Genomic DNA, 22,922 nt, shown 5'->3' with positions numbered 1-22,922 from the left:
TACAGAAGCTTGACCCACAGGAGTATCTCTTCTAACAGCACAACACTGGAAACAACGTCTAGCATGGGCAAAGGAACACTGCCTCTGGAACGTAGAAATGTGGAAAAAGGTTGCCTGGACAGTTTCACCTTGATACATGCCGATAAACCGGTAAGGGTGCGTCGCCGACCGCAAGAGGAAATATATCCATCGTGACAGTAGGGAACTGTGCAGGCCGGTGGTGGTGGTATTCTCATCAGGGGCATGTTTATGTGGACTGAAATGAGTCTCCTAACACGTGTAACACAGTGCCTCACATGTAAACGCTACCGCGATATTCTGGACGACCATGTCATGCCATTTTTTTCGGCTGCTACATCCAGGTGGTGACCTCATCTTGCAGCAGGACAATGCACCGGTACACTGCTCTAGGATGGCAGCAAACTGATTTGATGAGCACTCCTCTGATCTAGCACCACGATCATCGGACCTCAATCCTTTCTAACGCGTCTGGGACATCATGGAACGACGCCTTCGGCTGTATATCCTCTTCCAACTAACCTTCAAGCTCTATGGCAGATGGTCTCAACTAACGAGCCACAACAACACTTCAGGCGTCTGGTGGACTCCATGTCACGGCGGGTAGCCGCCGTTATCAAAGCGAAAGCTTGTGTTACATCCTATTAGAAATGAAATATTTGAGTTTTTCGCCCATGGTTATGCCGGCTAGGCTAAAGGACACGGTGATGATGAGAAATGAATGAAATGGTGGAATCAAGAAAGTGGGAGGAAACGGGAGAACCACGAGGAAACCCACGCACACGGTGTTGGTCCACCACAAGATTGACTTGACAAGAACTGAGATTGAAACTGGGAAACCAAAGGCCAGAGGTAAACGCTCTATCACTGAGCCACCGCGGCCGCTACATGCTATTAGGTAGGTGCCTATAAATTCAACTGATGATCAGTGTATATTGTCTTCCTTTTTATAACTACAATACTTTTAAGTTTAGCACTTTAATAGATGCGCAGAGGATCCTAAGCACAATTATAAAAGCTAGTACCTATAGTGAAATAGTGAAAATTATGAAACAGGATATGATGGTATTTGCTGTAAATCTGATACAAAATTCATCTCAAATAATTCCAGTAAGTATATTTTCCTTCATTTTTAATAATTAATCCCTTGTTTAAATCCCCATTTTTATTTTTTCGTACATCTATATTTTCAAGCACTAATAGATAAAACTGGTATACTGAAGGTACATTGAACTTTTGGTAACGCGCAGGAGGTCCGGACCCTCCTTTCGAAACCAGAAATGGCACATAGACCTACATACAGAAGGCTGGTGCGAAAGTCTTTCAGGGTTCTTGTGCACCCACTGACGACACAATTATTTCCGAACTATTTATTAAACTAACCGGAATTCCAAACTTGTTGATACTTAACGAAAATTGCAATGAAAAGCCATCTCAAATCACTAAATATCTTTTTCTTAATGTTAAGTGATTCTTATATATGTTTCTACAGTAATTGTGCGCACTCCGATGACGTTTAAAGCTTCATTGCGAATCTCTGACATTGTATGTAGTGACAATATATACATCGTTTTAAAGCTTATGAAAGTTCAAACAACTTTTATTCGAGCACTTTTTTTATATTTCTACTCTCTTAAGTTGTATGAGGCAATGAAAAAAGTATGTCCCCTAATAGAGATCCCAATTTATCACTTTATCCTGAAGACATGCAAAAATGGTTACTCGGAGGAAAATGATAACTTGTTACATTGCCTATAATATTAGAAGTATAATAATAAGAAAGAATGATCCTTCTACGTTAATTAGTTTTAGAAGTTATGTGGCATAAACTAAGTGAATGTGTGAAATCCAAGATGGCAGACTATTTAAAATGGAGGAAAACCCGCAACTGGATTTTTTATATATATATATATATATATATTCTGCAGGTTAATGAGGAAGAGATCATGAACAAATTCCAGAAGGTTCCATCTTTTTATTCTAAATGTCTACCTCAAGTCTTATTTTGACTGCACTATAATGTAAGTATTGTATTCTCACTATAGCTATAACATGTTCGAAATGTCCAAGGGCGCTATGCTCAGACTACTACCACCTTATGAATCAAATTTGCACCAAATCGATGAACTCAAATGCATTGCTTAAACGAATTTTTTATACATGTGATAATAATAATAATAATAATAATAATAATAATAATAATAATAATAATAATAATAATAATAATAATAATAATAATAATAATAATAATAATAATAAAGCAGTTACGTGAGCATTGCTGAACACGGTATACTCAAAATCAGGAAACAAGGTGCACGTCGCAAAGTATAATGGAAAGACAATAATTAAAGTCGTTTTATGCTATTAAACAAACATGAATTTCCGTCTTTCACACGACGACACGACTGAATCACAAGATGAACAGATCTTAGAACTCTCATTATCATTAATAACATATTATATTTTTCCATATATTACTTTTATATTAAAAATCCATATAAAATATGCCACTTTTCCTTGAGGTATGAAACTGTAATTTGAGGTAAGTTTGTATTTATTAACAGATACACACAACACTTAAACCAATAGAAAAAAAAAGGGTTAGTGTTCTTCGTTGGGAGATCGGAGTCGATATTCTGGTGTGAACACAATGATTTCGATCACATTAAAATGTGGACCCACGTACATGTATCACTTACACTCGGTGTTAAAAGAACATATGACCAACCAACTAACTAGAAATAGCATAGTAGCAGAAGTGATAACATGATAATGATGTTTGAGTGTCTCTGGCAACTCTTTTTAAGACTTTTGATTTATACTGGGAAGTTGTTCTCTTTTGTTTGAAATGAAATTGAATCTTAATGCTTTGGCCTTGAATATGAGATCTCCACAGAGCGTAATAAGGGTGTGTATGCTGTACAAGTTCAACTGGGGTCAAACGCCGCTGCAGCGGGCGGAAGATATGCCAGGCCTTTGGTGAGGGTGTCATGAATACGCGGACAGTGAAGGTGGTTTAATAAGTTATGAAACACTCGAAGATGCACCACGTGCCGGAAGACCAACACATGTACAAAATAAAGATCTTCAGGCAGCAATTGAGGCGAACAGTGGCCAGACATGTGAGGAACTGGTTCTACAATTCAGTGCGAGTGGAGAAACCATTCGGCAGCGCCTCCATCAACTTCGGAATCACTACAAGTTGGATCAATGAGTCCTACATGATTTGACTCCGGGCCAGAAGGCAACGCGAGCAGCCACCTGTGTTTCTTTGCTGTCTCTCTGAGGAAAGAGCCATTTCTGGACAAGATGTTGACATGAGATGAGAAGTGGGTTTTGTACGAAGCTTCACGGCGCTGTCATCATTGCTTAGCATCTCATGAACCGGTTCCAAAACAGCCGAAACCAGCACTGCACCAGAAGAAGGTCATCCTGCGTGTATGGTGAACTGCTCGCGGCTTCGTGCATCGGAACTGCTACCAGCTGATCAGAGCATCAATGCAACTGTGTACTGTCAGCACTTAGGCCGGTTTATTCGTCTTATTGGTTTCAAGTCCTTTTAAATGACCCTTATTTTGTGAAACTAAAATTCTTTGGTATAAAGGGTGTGCAGAAAGAACTTCATTTGCGAAGAAGGCGGTTTTAAAACAACGCGTTTTGAACAAAACATCATTCAAATAGTAGCTTCCACTCTATTGATACATTCTCTTTACAAATCCTTAGCTGTAAAGATATGATGTTCTTCTTACCACGCTATGATGTACACTGACAACGGTACGTACACCGCTGTTCAACAATGTACTACTCTCCACTACTGTAGCATCCGGCCCCTTCTTGAAATAGAATTCTTCGATGCAGCAGAACGGTTGTATTTACAGATTTATGTCTCACACTTGAACATATGATAGTTAAGCAAAATCAAAATTTAAGCGTTGATCATTGAAGAAAATTATTATAACTTTATGTATTATTATTATTATTATTATTATTCAGTTTTTTTATCAATATAATATTCAATGTAAAAACTGCTGTTGTTATTAGTCATCAGTACTCTAATACTACTCTCTGTTACTTATTTTCGGTGAGTTTTCACATATTATTTCATTCATTCTTACATTTCAGAAAAACACAAATACATAATTAAGACTATATTAGGATTAATCCAATGTTCTCGGGATTGCTGCCAGAGTGAGTGTTGCTGTGCTGAGCTTTCGCTACTACACAGCGGCAACATCACATAGCTCTGAAGATGTTGCCGCTGTATGGTAACGAAAGCTCAGCACAGCAATACTCACTCTGGCAGCAATCCCGAGAACATTGGATTAATAGTAGACGCCAGCAAAGCTTCAAGATCATATATTAGGATTACCAACCGTCTGGTATTTTACCGGACAGTTCGGTTTTTGATCTTTTTCGAGTCCGGTACGAGCTCAAAACCGGACGTTAAATGTCCGATAATTTTTCCTCTTACTAGTCCTATTCTGTTCTATTCAGATTATTTTTTAATTCCGTGGAAAGTAGATTTTGTTGAATCAGGATTCTAAACTGAACCGCATTTGACAACCGGCTGATCACGGCCATAGCGCAATTCATTTCCGCAACTAATTTGTTGTTCCGTCGCAGTGATGCTATCGTTTGCCATTTGCTTTGATATCGACCTATTGTGGGCAGAATCTGCTGAAGAGTTGAAGGCAGGAAAATTTACTGAACTTTTCATATTGCTAAAAGTCAACAAAAGTACATTTTCAAGAGCGCAGCTAGCACTGCTTCATTCTCAGCTTTATCTTCCAATTATATAAGGGATCCAGACCCAGTAAAAGTATGTAGGCATTATGAAACATTACCAGTCCCACTGAAGTAATATGAATGGTGGGATAGGTTTTCCCAGAGGTCGCTAGTTTTAGAGGGGCGAGAGATGAGTATTCTCACAGGAACAGACACCAGATCTATGTTGCGCCAGTGGTGGGTAACTAAATCACGGCTTGTCACCAATTTGATGTATTTGAAGCGCTAGGTAGCGGTTAATAAGTTGAGTAACTAAGACAAAGTAGACATAATAACTAAATTCATCAAAGGGAACATTCTTATGTAGTTCTATAAATTATCAGTACTTCAAAGACACGTACAATAAGGGATTTTCAAAACAAATTACAGAATACTTGAGAAAGTGCTCCCCTTCAGTTAAGCGACTTGATAATTAAGGAATGCAAAAATTAGGTACATCGATATACAGAATGGAAAACATAAGATCATAAGATAAATGGTTGTAACCCATCTGAAAACGCATTTGTACATCGTCGTCTCTATAAATTTCAGATGGAGAACTCCTGGGTTACTATCGACGTCACTGAAGCCGTTTCGCGACCACGATGGTAGCACAGATGCAATTAAATCACTTAAAACACAGAAGGTGATGGATGACTCTCACTTGTGCTTCGATCGGCAGAAACACAGGTGATGTCGTTAGGGTGCCTTTATTAGGACTTCGTACGGGATGACATCTTCACAGGACTTTGCACGGAATCAGGAAGCCTTCTTCTTCACAAGACTTCCTACGGGATGATATTCTCCTGGTCTCAGCGTCAGAAAGAGGTAGTGTTAGCTGTTGGTAGAAACGCAGCATCCAGCATGGACAAAGGGCGGTTAGTACCTTGTTCAAGAGGGTGTTCCGCTTCCCCAGTGGACTTGCAGTGTTAATACCACGATGGCGGAGGCATATACTATTGACGTTAGTGTTAAAGTGAAGAGGGTTTGGTGACGTGTACTTGCTAAGATGAAATAATGTAAGCTACGCAGGAAAATTTGGTGTTAAAAGAACTTTATTGAGTTGCTGATTAAGTCCGTAGACCAAGGTACAATTTTAAACATCTTCTGTAAGATCCAAGGAAAGGTTATTAGGTGAATAATGACAGCGTTAACTGCATGTAAGTTAATTAAGAAGTAGCTTTTAGAAATGCCATGTGATACGAAGTATCGCTGAGGACCGTAACAGATCCCGAAGCAATAAAGTTAATAAATAGCAGACTGAAAGAATCGGCTGTAACACAAATTTGAACTTCCAAAATAAAATTCACTGACAAGATGATGAGCACAACACTGTTCGTTGAGTAAGCAAGTGATGTAGTTCTTGATTGACTAGCGACCGTAACATGAAAGCGATCCACTTTATAGTACAGACGCCTAAAGATGTAAACTTGCAAAATTATTCTGAGTCCATACTGACACAAAAAGAAGTTATTTACGAAATCAGTCGACGGCGTCGCGGGAAGATGGAATATTTCTTCCTGACGAGAGACAGTATCTCATCGTCTGAAAGATGACTGACTTTCCCCCCGACTCACAATGGTTCCAACAGGCCTAAAACCTGGACAAAATTGTAATTTTTAAAGTGCGAATATCCTCATTTTTCGATTGCGTATTTTCTCTAGTATATGTGGCAGTAATAAAACAAAGGCCATTGAGAGATAAGCCTCTCGCCAGAGGGCGCTGATAGCTTGAAGTAGTAGGCTGTGTGTTATCGTTTCCTCTGCAGCGTTAGTGTGGTAAAATAGGCCTACCCGTTGCTTCAATACAAGATACTCTCATCTGTGGTTATTATTTCTAGCGAGTAACGTGTTATGTGATTGACTTGTATATTATATAATGTTTACACCTTATAACTTTCTGAAAACAAGAAAGATATCTCCACCTATGCAACACTGCACTCTAGTAGACAAATAGTGAACCCAATAAAAACATGTATTTTGGCGCGCTTCTCCTCCCCGTCCAAAAGTATCCGTTGTTTCGGAAGCGGCGAAACTTTTTTTTTTTTTTTCTTTATGTAGCAAGCAAGACGACTCAGAAAGCTGTATATGGTTTGACTCCTTATAAGATGAAAGTATGTCCCTTTCAAGACTATGTTTACATGGAGAAATATTGTAGGGTTAAAAGATTTATTTTTTATGACAAAGATTCTTGTAAAGTGACAACCCAGTTCAATAAACATTTGGGTGTTTTCGAGGCGGCTAAAGGATTTTCACATGCTTCGTAATTCTCTGGCGCGTATGCGTGTTGAGAAAAAGCAAATGAAAAATAAACACACAAGCTGAACAAAAATAAAAACAAAATAAAGGAACTGAATTCTGTTATAAGAGGGATATCTTTATCATGTGTTCTTAATAATCTTTTCTTAACATATAAAGCTTAGCAACATTGTCGAAAGGAAAGCAAAATAATGGAGCGAGGCAAACATTTTTCTAAAAAATTGGCATGGCGAATTTGCCCGCTACACATTATTATTAAATAAACATAAGTCTTATTTTGGCATTCAAATTACCTAATGCAAACAAAAAGTAGCTACAAAAAAGGTATTCAAAAATATTAAGCTGCATGGAATTAACATTGAACAATAGAACATAAGAGAGAATTGTATATAGTTAATGAAATAATCAATGCAGATCCAATAAAATCTAGCTATCGAGTGAGAAATGAACTTTTCTGACATAGCTGTCTGTGTTCTCCACAGTCCCCAAATCATCCTCACTTTACAGATTTCTAAAATGTCATGGTAATAACTGTAATTAGACTACGTATAAGCCTACGTGTAAGATGTACCGTATACTCTGTATCACCACTCCCAGACTACATCCTCTTTTTCAGGTAAGAAAACTGTAAAATGTCCTAATTAATTTAAATGCTAACAAGCGTTTATAAATTTTATAATTTTATATATATATATATATATATATATATATATATATATATATATATATATATATATATATATATATATATATATATATATATATATATAAAGATCAATGATATGGTTGTTTGACAACGTTACTTGCGAAAGAGCTTTTAACACCGAAAATCCCTGCCTCTTTTTACTCGTACCGGGATTTTTTTTTTTTTTAATTATCGAAGTTAAGCCTCTGACAGGCTTTGAACTAAGACTACAGAAATCTTGAGTATATCACTACAATTTCCCCTCTACATTTACTATATATGATTTACATACAGTACATGATATAGTATATTCTAAACTCTATGCTATAAATACCTGGTGAAATGGAGAGCTGCACTTCAGAAAAATCACATCACTTGGTTCATTTGCTATCAAACAACCATAGTTTCGCCAGTCACCTGTTTGTTTTCGTGTGTGCTGGAGCGTGTTAAAATTGCTGCGCGCATATACAATCCCGCCAGATGAGAGGTCCGCTCTTTGATTAAATTTCTTCATGCCAAAGGACAAAGTGCTGCTGAAATTCATACAGAATTATGTGCAGTGTACGGCGACAGTGTAATGAGTGAAGGAAAGTTACGGCAATGGTGTCGTGCATTCAAAGGCCGTACAAATATCGAAGACGAAGAGAAGAGTGGAAGACCAAGCATTCAGACTGACGACTTGGTGCAGCGAGTGAATGAAAAAGTTAAAGAAAATCGTCGCTTCACCATTACCGCTCTACACATCGAATTTCCAGAGGTTCTGCGCCTAAAACAGTGGCTTTCTTTTCAACGATTTGAAGAACCTGATGAATTGAAAACGGCAGTGTTGAAGTGGCTAAACTCCCAGGCAGCGAACTTCTATGTAGAGGGTATATATATATATATATATATATATATATATATATATATATATATATATATATATATATATATATATATATAAAAAAAAAAAAAAAAAAAAAAAAGAAAACTTGTGCCACGGTACAGAAAGTGCTTGGAAAATAATGATGACTATGTTGAAAAATAAAGTGGATATGTACTCGTTTTAACCCAATAAAACAATGTTGCTAAACTTACTTACCTGTTTCCAATTAAAAATCGGTCCTTTCTTTTGAAATGTGCCTCGTACTTTTGCAAACTTGCACAAGTTTTTGATATTTCTTTCTATGAGGTATTGCGAAGCTACGGATGATGCAAAATTAGACATACTTGCTCTGAATCGCATTGTTTTAAAGGGACCGAACTAATCTTTCATTATACGAGGGTCACTACGAAAGTTTTGATATGTGAAATAACTTACATACTTAAAATCAATATAACACTTACATTTTCTCAAAGTATTCACCATTACACTGTACACACTTTTGCATCCTCGAAAACCACTTTTGGAACCAGTGTTGCCAGTCTTTTTCTTCAAGTGTTGAAAATCATTCTCGTAAGCCACTACAGCTTCTTCAGAGCTGCAAAATCTCTTCCCACCCATGCAATCTTTGATCCTGAAGACAGAAAAAAATCACACGGAGCCAGGTCAGGGCTATACGGCGGATGAGTCATAACTTTGACCTCCGTAGATTCTAAAAACTGAATTGTGATGTTGGCCGTGTGTGCGGACGCGTTGTCATGATGAAGCAGGATCCCACGCAATCCAGTTCTTGGACGCCGTTCCCGAAGCTTCTGGAACACTTTTGTTAGACAAACAGTGGTGTACCACTGAGCACTAACAGTCCTTTCTTCTTCAAGTGGAACAGTTGCAACATGCCCAGATTTGGAGAAGAAAGTTGTGACCATCTTCTTCCCCACACTTCGCGGTCGCTTCACTTTCGTGGGTGGATTTTCGTCTGGAAAGATCCAAACTGTAGACTGGCGTTTATTTTCAGGGTCAATTGATAGATCCAAGTTTTATCACCAGTAAAAATGTCAGAGATGCGTGGAGAATTCCCTCTATCAAATCTTACAAGCATTTCTTTACACCATTCCACACGCATGCGCTTCTGCTGTTCAGTCAAAGTGTGAGGCACCCTACGAGATGAAAACTTCCTGAGCCGAAGATGATCATGAAGAATTTTTGTTACTGCTGGTGATCCAATGTTCACTGTAGATTCAATGTCCTTGAAAGTTATTCGAGGATTTCCTCGAATCATTTGTTCCACAGCGGCAATGTCTTCATCTGACACAGCTGTTGCCGGATGTCCAGCTCTCTCTTCATCTTTAAGCGATGTCCGGCCTCTTCTGAATTCACCAAACCACAGGAAAATTGTAGCACGGGAAGGAGCAAGGTCCCCAAATGCCCCCTGCAAACGGTCAAGGCTTTGTGTCTCGTTCAAACCACTTTTGAAATTGTAAAGGATCATTGTCCGAAAATGCTCCCTTTCGAAACAGCCGAATAATGCTCACATCAACAAACAAGTGAAGGCGATACGAAATGAAATGAAATAAAATCTTTGAGTTTTACGTCCTACGGTTATGCCGGTTAGGCTAAAGGAGACGGTGATTATGAGAAATGAATCAAATAGTGGAATCAAGAAAGTGGGAGGAAACGGGAGAACCCCGAGAAACCCACAAGCACGGTGTTTGTCCACCACAAAGTCCACACGGCGCGAGCTGGGATCGAACCAGGGACCCCAAGCACCGGAGGTGAACGCTCTACCACTGAGCCACCGCACCCCCTGAAGAAAGCCACCGATAAGCGAGGCGAGTTCAAACTTGCTTCGCTTCTTCGCTCTGGATACCACTTTCGAAAGCAATTGTTGGAATTCAAATACTGTGCCACAATGCGTATCTCAGAACTTTCGTAGTGAACCTCGCATGAAAGAAGTTTCAAAAAAAAAAAAAAAAAGTCAAATCGGGTTTATAATGAACATAATCTTCCATTTTTTTAAAAAAAGGGCATTTTTTAAGAATATGCGTGTCAAAGTCAAAAGTAAGAATCTTACACAAGCTTCTATGTGTATATCATTTATTGCGCTTTCAAAAGCGCTTTTAAGACAAAACAAAGAGATCCTGAGAACTATATACAACTATTTCGTGTATTAAAAACAAAACAAAAAAAAAAAAAAAAAGAGGAGAATTAAACCAGTTATTTTAAAGATCAATTAAAAATCGGTGGCATTTCACCAATCAACATTGTTATTACATCTTTAAAATTCATCATACGGATCTAAGTATTTCAAGGATTGTTTACTCCCAGGAAACCAACCTTTATGAACTGAAATGTGTGTTGCAATTCCATTGATTAAAGAAGTTACGTATATCGTCTTTAAAGATGAATGAAATAGAGTTTATCAACATTCTCAAGGTTTGTAATGAAATTTCTAACGAAACTTTAGAAAACAAGAAAAAGTAAAATGAAATAACAATGTTATCTATTAATTACTAAGAATATTTGTGCTTATCAATACTCCCAATGAACTACGATTCTTATTTCACCTTTGATAGCATAGGCTGGTGAAGTCTCGAGAGTCTGATTAGTTGACGGTAAACAAATCTCTCACAAAACACTTATCCTTAACGTTTGTCAGTTATTTCCTCCTTACGCTACGTCTGAATCAAAGAAAACAAAATGTGGAAGTTTGTAATATATCTTGGCTGTTCGGATGTATAAAGACACAAATGTTATGAAACTTTATATGGAATATTTGACTTCTGTACTCTAGTTATTAAAAAAAAAAAAAAAAAAAAAAAAAAACTCACGAAATTATCCATTGTGATTTACTTGAAATCATTAGAAGTAGCATATGCGTCGATGTTCGGATCAATAAAACAATATATAAAAATGTTACTTAACAAGAGGACACGGTGGCTCAGTGATAAAGCGCTTATCTCTGGTGCGGGGTGTTCCTGCTTCGCTCCCCCGCCAAGTAAGTTTATGATGGACAACATCACGTCCGTGAGTTTTCGCGGGATATTCTAGTTTCCTTCCCCACTCTCATTCCACAGTATCTTCTCTCATCAATCATTTGCATTAATTATCGTCTCTTTTAGCCTAATGAGCATAATCGTTGGAAGTTAAACTGAAAGATATTTTTACTTAACACCCAGTACACTGTATAGTTTAACAATATACAGTGCGTGATATACAAGCAATCCAAAGGAACCGGCTGAAACTGGTCAACAGAAAGAGTATCGTATACCACGCTGACAGCGTCAGACAGCTCACATCTTTAACGACCTGTCAAAAATTAAGAGAACTTAGATGGAAGGCTTTAATGCTTCCCCCGAATAGCCCGTACTTGGCACAATTAGACTAGTATTTGTTTTGGTGTCAGCAGAACTCCGTAGATAGTGTTAAAAGAAGCTTGTGAGAAACCACGTGTCATATATATATTTTTGACTAGAAACCACAGCAGATCTATGGAGACGAAATTATGGTGTGGCTGAGAAAATAACAGAAGATCATCGAACAAAATTATGTATACGTATGTGGCTTCGTAACGTTATTTTCAAGTTACAATAAATGCATTCTCAATTTTGACCTCCAAAACCTCAACACCTTTTAGATAACCTGATATTTATTTCTTTGTAAGTTTCGTATTCAATTAGCTGCTTAAACTTTAGTCAAGGGAAACTCTTTTCAACAAAAACATAAATAAGATAAACGGTATATTGCAAAGAGTAAGTTCTCAGAAAGTTATTGAACAATGTCTGAACTACGCATTAACAAAACCATAAGATTATGCAGGAGATCAACGTATAGAAATGGTATCACAACATTTTTTTTTTAAAATAATTATTTATCTCTCTAATGAATGAATGTATTACACAATTCTGTCAATTTGCGTGTGTTGAGAAATAATTATTATCAATGACAATGAACGTAAGGATGAGTATTTTCCTTAAACTAATTTACTATGCTACATAAACACTCCAAATAGTCTGGCGAATAAAGTACAAAATTGTCTATAGACTTTGGTCAATGAACAAGGTAAAAAGAATTATGATCTGTATATAAATGAGGAATACACCTTGACTAACCGCAGAAGACAACAACATTCAACAGCAGAAGAATAATAGTGTCACATACATCAAAACACACAGCAGTGGTAAGTAAAATACTCATTAACATATCTAAGTTGAGAATAAGACGAGTATTAATTCTCAGGTTAGGAGCTGTATACTACCAAACGGAGTTAGGAGCTTTATGTTATCAAGAGAAAATTCATTAAATTTCTAGCTAACTTCATTTCTACCAGTACGACATTATTTCTCTCTATGTGGAAATTGAACCTAAAAGATGTGTGTTTCACTAAATAACACAATTAGACAGAAGTTTCTGTACATCATTGTTGAAGAGCATCCTCTTGCCGAAAATATTTGTGATTAGAATCCTCGTATTTTGCGGGAAAATTCGATTGCTAATGGCTTTCGAATTCCTAGTTAGTCCTTATTTAATACACCTTGCTCTCAAAATGGGCCTTAATCCTAAAATATGAAAACAAACGAATTCACGTGCGGAGATAATTGAACATTCAATGTGTAGACAAAATAAATAGGATTACTTTTCACGTAGACGTATTTGTGACCTTAACTTCCTTCTTATTGTGTGTAATTTTTCAATCGCAAATTGAAACAGTGAAGTAATTCATGTTTGAATAGCTTTACAGTAGCGATCTAAGAAGATTTTAAGTATAAAACTATTGTTTCTATCAAGTAAATAAATAAATGAAATTCAGTGAGAAGTAGTAGTATCCTTAAATGAGATGTAAAAGGAAGACAGATAGTTGATGGATGTAACAAAGTATTTTCTGGTATGTTCGCAAAATGGAATTCCATAATAAGCAGACCTAACATTTTCATTTATTTAATTAATACACATACCATAACCAGTTTCTAACAGAGCGAAATATTTAATTTCATACTGGGAACAATGAGATTTGAGTAGCGATTATGAAATGAAGTTGGCTAGGGTACATATTATTAAATCTTGATTATTAAAAAAAAAAATGAATCGGAATGAATGAATCGGAACGAGGGATTTGAACCTGGAACCTCTGGATTTCAAAACAAAATCACTAATTGTTTATCTCTGCTCTCTCGGTAGTCCTCTACAAATTATTAGAATGTACAGTGCATAAAGAATATATATTTTGGACATTGGCCATGGCGAATCACTATTCTATATAGTATTTTAGCATTTAATGTGAGTGTTCTCCATTATAAGCTATTACTGCAATTACATTGTATAAAACATTAATACAAAGTAACATTTTATGGAAGATTTGAGTTTTGTAAAAGTTTATAATATATTCCCAATAATAATGAATACTTGAACTTGGAAACAATTCTTTAAAAAAGTAAATAAGAGAATATATAAATAAGGAGAAAATTTTCATCTAATGAACAAACAAAAAAGAAAACTTATCAGATACTTGCAATGCAATAATATGTAGACATGTATATTAAACTGTATAATGATTTCAATACTAGTAAAAAATCAAAATGTTATAAACTAAACTCCCCAGAACTACTGTCTATGAAATACTATAGCTAACTATAACGTTTTTATTTGGGTGGTATGCGACCAATACGCACGCTTCCATCGCCATCATTTATGGTTTTTAGATATAAATTTGTCACCTTTTAATTCAGGTAGCTTTTTCGATTTTGCTTCATGATTGCACACACAGAAGGCATATATATTGAACCTCCAGTTACAAGATAGTACAAAGTAATTGATAATATTCATAAGCATAGCCTTTCTGTTAATCAGAATGCAAAAATATTTCAAACACTGAGTGTGCTGAAGTAGAACAAATTAATTGATATCTTCACTAGAGATCGAACTGTCTTCTTTCTCATATTATATATATATATATATATATATATATATATATATATATATATATATTTAACCTGGATAGATAGCATGCGACTCTTTCGCCCCAGAAATTGAGACGTTAATCTGCCAGCTTTAGATAAATAGGAACTTATCTGTATTAATAGATAGCAAACTCCGAAGAAAAAATGTAACTTTTATAGTTTCAACAATCTCACACCGTCTAATAAGTTTTCTGGATGGTCAGAGCTCATCTTTCCCTGTTGTTTGTAAACTATACCCATGTATTACCGTAACTTACAATGTACTAGTCAGAGAATTATTTACTAGTCAGAGAATTTAGCATGGAGTTTAACAAACAAACAAAATTTGAAAATTAAGTGTAATGAAAAGTTGTGTTTTTTTTTTCTTTTTTGTACTATACAATGTAGACACTAAATTCACAGTTCGGAAAGTTAAAAAAAAACACACACACAATTAAATAAGTGCGGAGTATCTTTTTCATGCAATTTATTTGGGTATTACGTATCACATCGAATTAATTTGGATTCAAATAATGTTCACTTTTCAATGTAAATTGGATTTACCTTATTATCTCTTGTTCATAGTTCATTTTTGTTCTCTTCTATTACAATTCACATAAGTAATAAAATATTCTTTATGAAATGAGTAAATCGATAAATATTTCACTACATTAACCCTCGAAATAAAAATCAACTTTTAAGAAGTTGCACCCTTAGTTCTTAACTATAGTAGCACTTTCTATAAGAAACGATTTAGTAGACTGTTGATGTACCCACTATTTTGGCCTCCCTTCAGTATATAGAACCAAGACTACTAACAGTACATTTTAGGAAAGTAAATTCTAGCAAAATAAATAGATAGGATGTATATATATTCGTTCGCCAATTTATGGGTTAAATAATTTAAACCTTCACAAATATTCATGCCATTTCTTTAATTGTTACTGTGACGATTACTTAAGTGTTACAATGAAATTATATCAAAGTAATTATTTTACTACGTGGAACACAGAAATTAAATTTAGCGTTGTTTTCTCGTTATAGAATTCCTAAAGTTACATTTCCGATATGTACAACTTTCAATACTATAATATCACTACCAAAGTTGTATAACAAATCAATAACCATGAATGCTTAAGATATAAGCATAAGTCGTTATCACACAGTTCCCGATACAGCGCACAAAACATTTAGTACAAGCATTGACAAGGTATCAAATCAACACTCTACTCTAATATTTATTTGTCCGTGATAGTACAAAATCAAGAAGATAGCTCTAAAACTCAAATGAGCAGAAAATTATTAGTGAATGAGCTGGACATTACTTCATTACCAGCAAATGTGTTACACCTAGTGTTAAGAATTGCAAGTACTTTAACACTATTGAATGTGTTGCATAGGGTGGTGTTTCTAAATAAACAAACAATAATTCTTTTTTCTTATTTCAGGCTACAAAATAGTATTCTGCTTATTTTAGTAATCCATACAAAATGGAGACTTGTCACTGTGACTTCGCCGATACTACAGTATGGAGCAGTGTGTGTCCTCTGCCTTTTATGCTCACTTTAGAAACTCTCTTTCACGTCACCAACAGTATATCCGACTCATGTAATAGACTAATTCCCTTGGATGAACCAGATGATGATTATGATTTCATCGTAGTTGGCGCTGGTGTGGCAGGAGCTGTTGTAACAAGTAGACTACTAGAAGTTCCCGAATGGAAAGTGCTACTAATAGAAGCAGGGCCTCTAGAACAAACACTGACTCATATTCCGTATTTCGTTAGTTTTCTTGTCAATTCTTCCTTGGACTGGGGATATAGTACAGAGCCAGAAGAAAAAGCATGTTTAAATAATGTGGATAGAAGATGTCCATGGCCAAGAGGAAAGTCAGTTGGTGGAACATCAGTGTTTAACGGGATGATGTACACACGAGGTCATCCTGATGAATTTAATCAGTGGGCCAATGATAAAAATATTACTTGGGATTATTGTAACACTCTTCCCTATTTCAAAAAGTCGGAACAGAATCTAGGGAAAAGTTTAGATAGTAACTATCACGGTTTCACAGGACCTTTACCTATTAACTGGTATGAAGAGGAACCACAACTAGCTCAAGATATGATTAAGGCTGCTGAAGAACTGGGATATCGACACAACAAAGATGTTAACCATGGAGCACAAGTAACAGGTTTTACCCGTGCACAATTTGTAACTAGAAACGGAACAAGATTTTCCACGGCTAGAGCTTATCTTCGACCACACAGAAGTAATCCCAATTTTAATATCATTGTTAACACAAGAGTAACTAAAGTTATTATAGATCCAGATACTAAAACGGCTACTGGTGTCAATATCACATACACGGTAAACGGAAAACAAATCTCGAAAATTGTAAAGGCTAAACGCGAGATTATTTTATCAGCTGGCGCAATTAACTCTCCTCAATTACTTATGTTGTCTGGTATTGGGATAAGTGAACATCTCACTGCTCACGGAATACCAGTAATCAAAGATCTTCCTGTTGGACAAAACCTTCAAAATCATGTAGGAGCCAGGGTAAGATTCACAATCGACGATACATTTCAAATGGAATTAAATGATAATTCTGTTTTACAGTATGTAACAAATCACACGGGACCTTTAGGTTCCAATGGGATAACACAAATTACAGGATTCCTTACTTCCTCCTACGGTGAAAAGGGACATGCAGACTTACAGATCTTTATGGATGGCTATGTCAGCGGTTGTCCAACAGAATGTTTAGATGGAGAAGGACCTAAATGTTCAAGACGACCAATTGTTATAAGACCAACACTTCTCGCTCCAAGTAGCAGAGGAAATATAACATTGAAATCTTCAGATCCATTTGATCCACCCCTTATTTATGGTAATTACTTTCAAAACGAGACAGATTTGGAGGTTTTGAAAGAAGGGGTTCATATTATTATGAACTTAACACGTACACAGGCATTAAAACATTGGGACTTTCAATTAGATAATTCAACAACAATGGACGTCGCTGGATGTGAACATCTTACACAGAACATAACAGAATATATAGATTGTGCTATAAAGCGAGACACAGTTCCCGAAAACCATCAAAGTTGTTCAAACAAAATGGGATCACAAGGGGATCCCACAACAGTTGTTGGCACTGATTTCAAAGTTCATGGAGTGAATAATCTCAGAGTTATTGATGCGTCCGTCTTTCCATTCGTCCCCCGTGCTAATCCTATTTCATCAATAATTATGTTGGCTGAAAGAGGCGCAGATTTTATAAAGACCGATTACCACAAACCAATTGATACTGATTTGAGTGGTCTAAGTACATGTGTTTACTAGAAGCTGCACTAACTATTTTATTCATTTAGCTGGCTGATTTCGTATTTAGCGTTCCTTCCAGTACCGAGCATAAATTATGAAACGTGAATCTACAAGAGGTGGGATTGTAACTAGACGAGCTTCCACCGGGAAATGAAGTCTGGTATTCCGTACTAAAGTGTTAATTATTTAATATGAGAAAGATGATCATTAACTGGATTGTAGTTTTTTTGTAATTACAAAGTATAGAGACTGCCAATATAAATCAAAAAATTTCTGCTATGAAGCATACATTGTAATGTAATAATAGTTTTCTATATACTTGTATCTACTATTGTATTTATTCCTAGATAGTCGTACAATATATATTTATTGTGTAATTTATAATTCTTCGAGATCTTCCTTCAGAAAAAAAAAATAAACGGTTAAAATTATAAGTTTAACTTATTTTTCAAAGGTGTCACAATTTATCTAGTTATTAATTATGATTAATAATATGTCGAAAATTATCTTATACTTTGTGAATCAATTTCATGATGTATTCATTTTAAACTATGAAGTTGAACTCTCAACAAAATTCTGACATTGGGTTAGCATCTTTACACAATTATATTATCTTTACATAATTTGAATGTCAAAATTACTATTCTATAGAAACACAAAAACATTACGAGGCTTTAAAAGTACTGTTAATGTAATTTTCAAATGATTATACATTTTATAGAATGTTATAAGAAAATTATATATATATATATATATATATATATATAAATTTTCTCACAACTAAACTTTGAATGGCTGTGTGCATTGTATAAATATCTTGTAATATATCATTTAACTAATAATGTTTATATATATATATATATATATATATATATATATATATATATATATATATATATATATATATATATATATATATATTACATAAAGTTTTATTATACAAAGGACTTGTTTTGAAGCACTATTTATTTAAAATATTGTGAAATGTACTCTGCATTTATTTTATGATAATAAAATTGTCTTATAAAATGATTCTGAGTAATTATAATTCAGGTGTTTGTATAAAAAAATTACAACTTATAAATTACTCCCAAAATAATCAGTATGTTTCAAAAGAACATCAATAACGTTTTGGAAGTGGTTCTTGATACCAAAATAAGATAAAGATGAAATATAGTAGAAGCCCGATATAAGCGGTTGGTGGATGATATGCTTTACGTCCGCGTTATAACCTTACTGCAGTATATCAAAATGTGACCGTAGTGACAAAAAAATTGATCTCATGGAGCAACCTAATATTGCGTTGTTTAAAAAAGTCAATAAGTTTTATTTGGGAGACTAGGCACTACGTGGAATATAGTGGTCATAGTCAACCTGAGGGGATGGTGCAAAAGAATCTAACGATGTTGTAGAACCATTCCTTACAAAATTTTTACTGCTTAACTTAAGAATATATATTAGGGATGGCCAATTCCGGAATTTTTACTTTCCGGAATCCGGAAAGTAAAATCGGGAAAATTCCGGAATTCAAAAATTCCGGAATTCGGAAAAATTCCGGATTTCGGAAAAAATCCGGAATTCGGAAAAATCCGGATTTCAGAAAAAAATCCGGAATTCGGAAAAATTCCGGATTTCGGAAAAATTCCGGAATTCGGAAAAATTCCGGAATTCGGAAAAATTCCGGAATTCAGAAAAATTCCGGAATTCGGAAAAATTCCGGATTTTGGAAAAAATCTGGAATTCGGAAAAAATCCGGACTTCGGAAAAATTCCGGAATTCGGAAAAATTATTTTTTCTTTTTGTAATCCTAAGAATTTTGTTCAAATGCAAACGAACAAATTTCCTTTTTGTAATATTAAGAATGTATGATGCAAGTTAAGCTGAAACTTACATCCTAAAGTATACACTACTCAATCTTCCCATGGTTAATGAGATGTAGTCCAAAAGTACGATGTACTCCTAATATTTAATTTTTGTTTTACTGTGATATTGTCCAGAGGTAAGACATATATCACACTGAGATAAACAACTTGACATAATGAAGATGTTATCATACGTAGTTTTCCAGAAAATCGTGAGAAACGATTTTTTATGAAGTTAAAATATGTGTCGCTTGTTGCCAGTGTGATGCAATTGATAACTTTTATGCTGGAATAGTCTTATTATTATTATTATTATTATTATTATTATTATTATTATTATTATTATTATTATTATTATTATTAGTTTATGTACTGTAAAAGAAAAATATAAACCGTTAAGTAGTAGATTTTATCTGTTGTTTTTTGATATCTTCTAACAGTAATAACAAATTGCTTGTAAATACGCAATGATTATCAAGGACAATGGCATATTAATGTAAGGACTACTCTGCAGATTAACAATAAACAATAACAGATAAACAATAGTCCCCCCCAAAATAAAGTAACTAACTTGGGCACGTCAGAATGTTCGCGAGAATATAGGGACGCATTGAGACTAGCAAAAAACGTGGTGTTATTATTACTCAAAGGGCCGTACGATGGAGGCATTAACGTTAATGTTAATGGCACCAATGAGCACTTACTTGCTCTAACGGTTAACCTCATTTTTGAGATGATTCTTAGAAGTGGGCGTGTTGGCATGCAGTTGGAGTACTAACGATTTGCGTCAATATCGAACACTAACGTAGCACTAGCGACGTTTAAAGTCGAAATTGGAGTCTGACATAAGTGGCTTGTCAACTTCACGGACATTATATTTTCCTTGAATGCGAGAATTTTGCGCCCGGGAAATTTGCGCCCTACCACAAAAATAGGAAAAAATGCGCTCGCAATATATTTGCACTGTGATGTTTGCGCCCTACCCCAAAAAGAGGGGAAAATGCGCCGGCTATATATTTGCACTGGGATGTTAGCGCCCTACAATTCAACTTATTATTGTATTGTGTAAAATAACTTCCACTCGCACTTGAACTAGGCTTGCCTCTCATCGTCTCAGTGAGTTACTCCATCCGTTATAATATTCCGAACAAATGAAAAAAATGCAATTTTAGTTCACTAAAGGGCAATCATACAAATACAATTTTTCATTATACTACAAAATTTACAATAAACGTATAAATGACTGACATATAATTATTTATTAATATAATCAAAGAGTCTAATTTAATCTACAAAAGGCTGTTTGGCTCTACCCAGATATCTCTGTTCACAATCCTTGCGAGTTGTTTGGCTTTTCAGGACACAAAATATAGAAAAGAAAATGTAAAGTGAATGTAAAAGCAGTTCAGTAATATTATCAAGAAAACTATGTACAGTGTGTTTACTTGCTGGAATTACACTTCAAACACACAATTGCGTTCAGTCGTTCTTTCAGGAAAAATGTTCCGGGGGACACATTTAGTATTCCGGAGGGGGGTCACTGCTGGTACTATTCTATTTATTATTATATTATAGACGTATTATTTTGGTCTCCTCCGAGGGGGCACTCTGAGAGCTCTGGGGAGGCCAGTGTTCCCCCAAAATCATCTCTGGAAGAAGCAGTGATTGCGTTGATCCGTTGTGATCTTTTGGCTTATATTGAAGTTTATTCTCCCCTTATATAGCCACAATGAAAATAAATCACAAATGGCATGGTTGTGGGGGGAGGATTGTTTATGTTGTAATGTCAGCCCTCCGAGGAAATGCGTAAGCTCCAATAGGTTCTTTTATTTCGCAGGGCTCAAACTTCCCGATGGAGGTACATCGCAGGCGCAATTTTCCCTGTTCTTGAGGTAGGGCGCAAATTTCCCAGACGCAAAATTCTCGACACCGTTCGAATCACCTCGGAAGACGATATCTTTTTCAATACTTTTTTAATATTCTTTTACTCGAGATTTCTTCATAGCTTCTTATTAAAATACTTACTAATATATCCTCATTTTATTGTCCTAACCAATCAATATGGGTATGTTGTCAGTAAAATATTTAGATTGATCGAGCCTCTGGTGTGTAACCACAGTATTTCATATCATGCCCCCATTAGAAATCTTGGCTAAACGAACCAATATATGTTGCCAATAAAATAGTTTAGAATGATTGAGCCCCTGGTAAATAACCACAGTATTTCGTGACAGACACCCCCCCCCTTCCTATTACCATATTCTAGCTACGTGCCTGACTCAGCTAATTCTCTACATTCTTTACCAAGCACACATTTTCTAAAGCGGAAAATGCTCTCTAAATACCTAAGCTCATTATTTTCAGCAGATGCACAAACTGGGTAACATTCTATCTACATGAATGTTATATATGTCGATTACTGGAAACCGCTTCTCGCTATCTATTACCATATTTACTATATAATGATTAACGTTAAAACCGGAAATGGTTGATTTGTACCGCTTCCGGTTTGAATATTACATTCATCAGGGAACTCGATTCTTAACTATTGACTCTGTACATCATGGCCAAAATTGATTGGTAATCCATCAGATAGTTCTTGAGACTGTTTGTTTCACTGACGGACAGAATGAATATATGGCTATAGAGTTCTGATAAACTAAATTCGTTAATGAGTGATGATGGAACAAATATAAGAATGGGAACCAAGAGTACCACCGGGAAAATTTTCGAACACAAAATTAGCCATCGAAAACCCACATGTCCTGGGTTAGAATACCATAGATGAAAACTCTACCACTGAGTCATCAATCACCCGCTTATTAGTTTTGTTAATTATTATATTAATATAAATTAATGAATGCCTGCTTATGTTAATTATTGAACAATTACATTGTATACTTCGTAAAGTCAAAAATTATAAATTTGTATTTACTGTACATACAGTGAGCGCAGAAAGTGTTCGCACACCTATGCTATTGAAACGAGAATGCCTGCGAAAAAGAAACAGAAAATTTAAGAAGTGTAATAACACACACAATATGAATAATGAAAACTAAGCTTTATGAATATATCAATAAAGAACCACAAAGACAAGTTTAATGGTCAGAAAGTAAATAAATTCCGTAGAAAATGTATAGAGTAGACGCAAAAAGTGATCGTACATCTGACGTACGAATACGAAATAAAGATTCCACAACTGGGGTTCACTAGT

General features: G+C 35.4%; 1 pseudogene across 1 annotated transcript; it reads left to right on the top strand.

The window, feature by feature from the left end:
* Window positions 1-12,701: 12,701 nt before the first annotated feature.
* LOC145693047 (glucose dehydrogenase [FAD, quinone] pseudogene) lies at window positions 12,702-18,631 on the top strand (annotated as a pseudogene). The gene is made up of 2 exons (XR_014132703.1): window positions 12,702-12,764; window positions 15,969-18,631. The product of XR_014132703.1 is annotated as a glucose dehydrogenase [FAD, quinone] pseudogene (transcript).
* The last annotated feature ends 4,291 nt before the right edge of the window (window positions 18,632-22,922 follow it).

Source organism: Thermobia domestica, chromosome 8 (genome assembly GCF_964235325.1).
Source record: "Thermobia domestica chromosome 8, izTheDome1.hap1.1, whole genome shotgun sequence".
Taxonomy (NCBI): domain Eukaryota; kingdom Metazoa; phylum Arthropoda; class Insecta; order Zygentoma; family Lepismatidae; genus Thermobia; species Thermobia domestica.
This window is presented reverse-complemented; position numbering and strand designations above follow the sequence as displayed.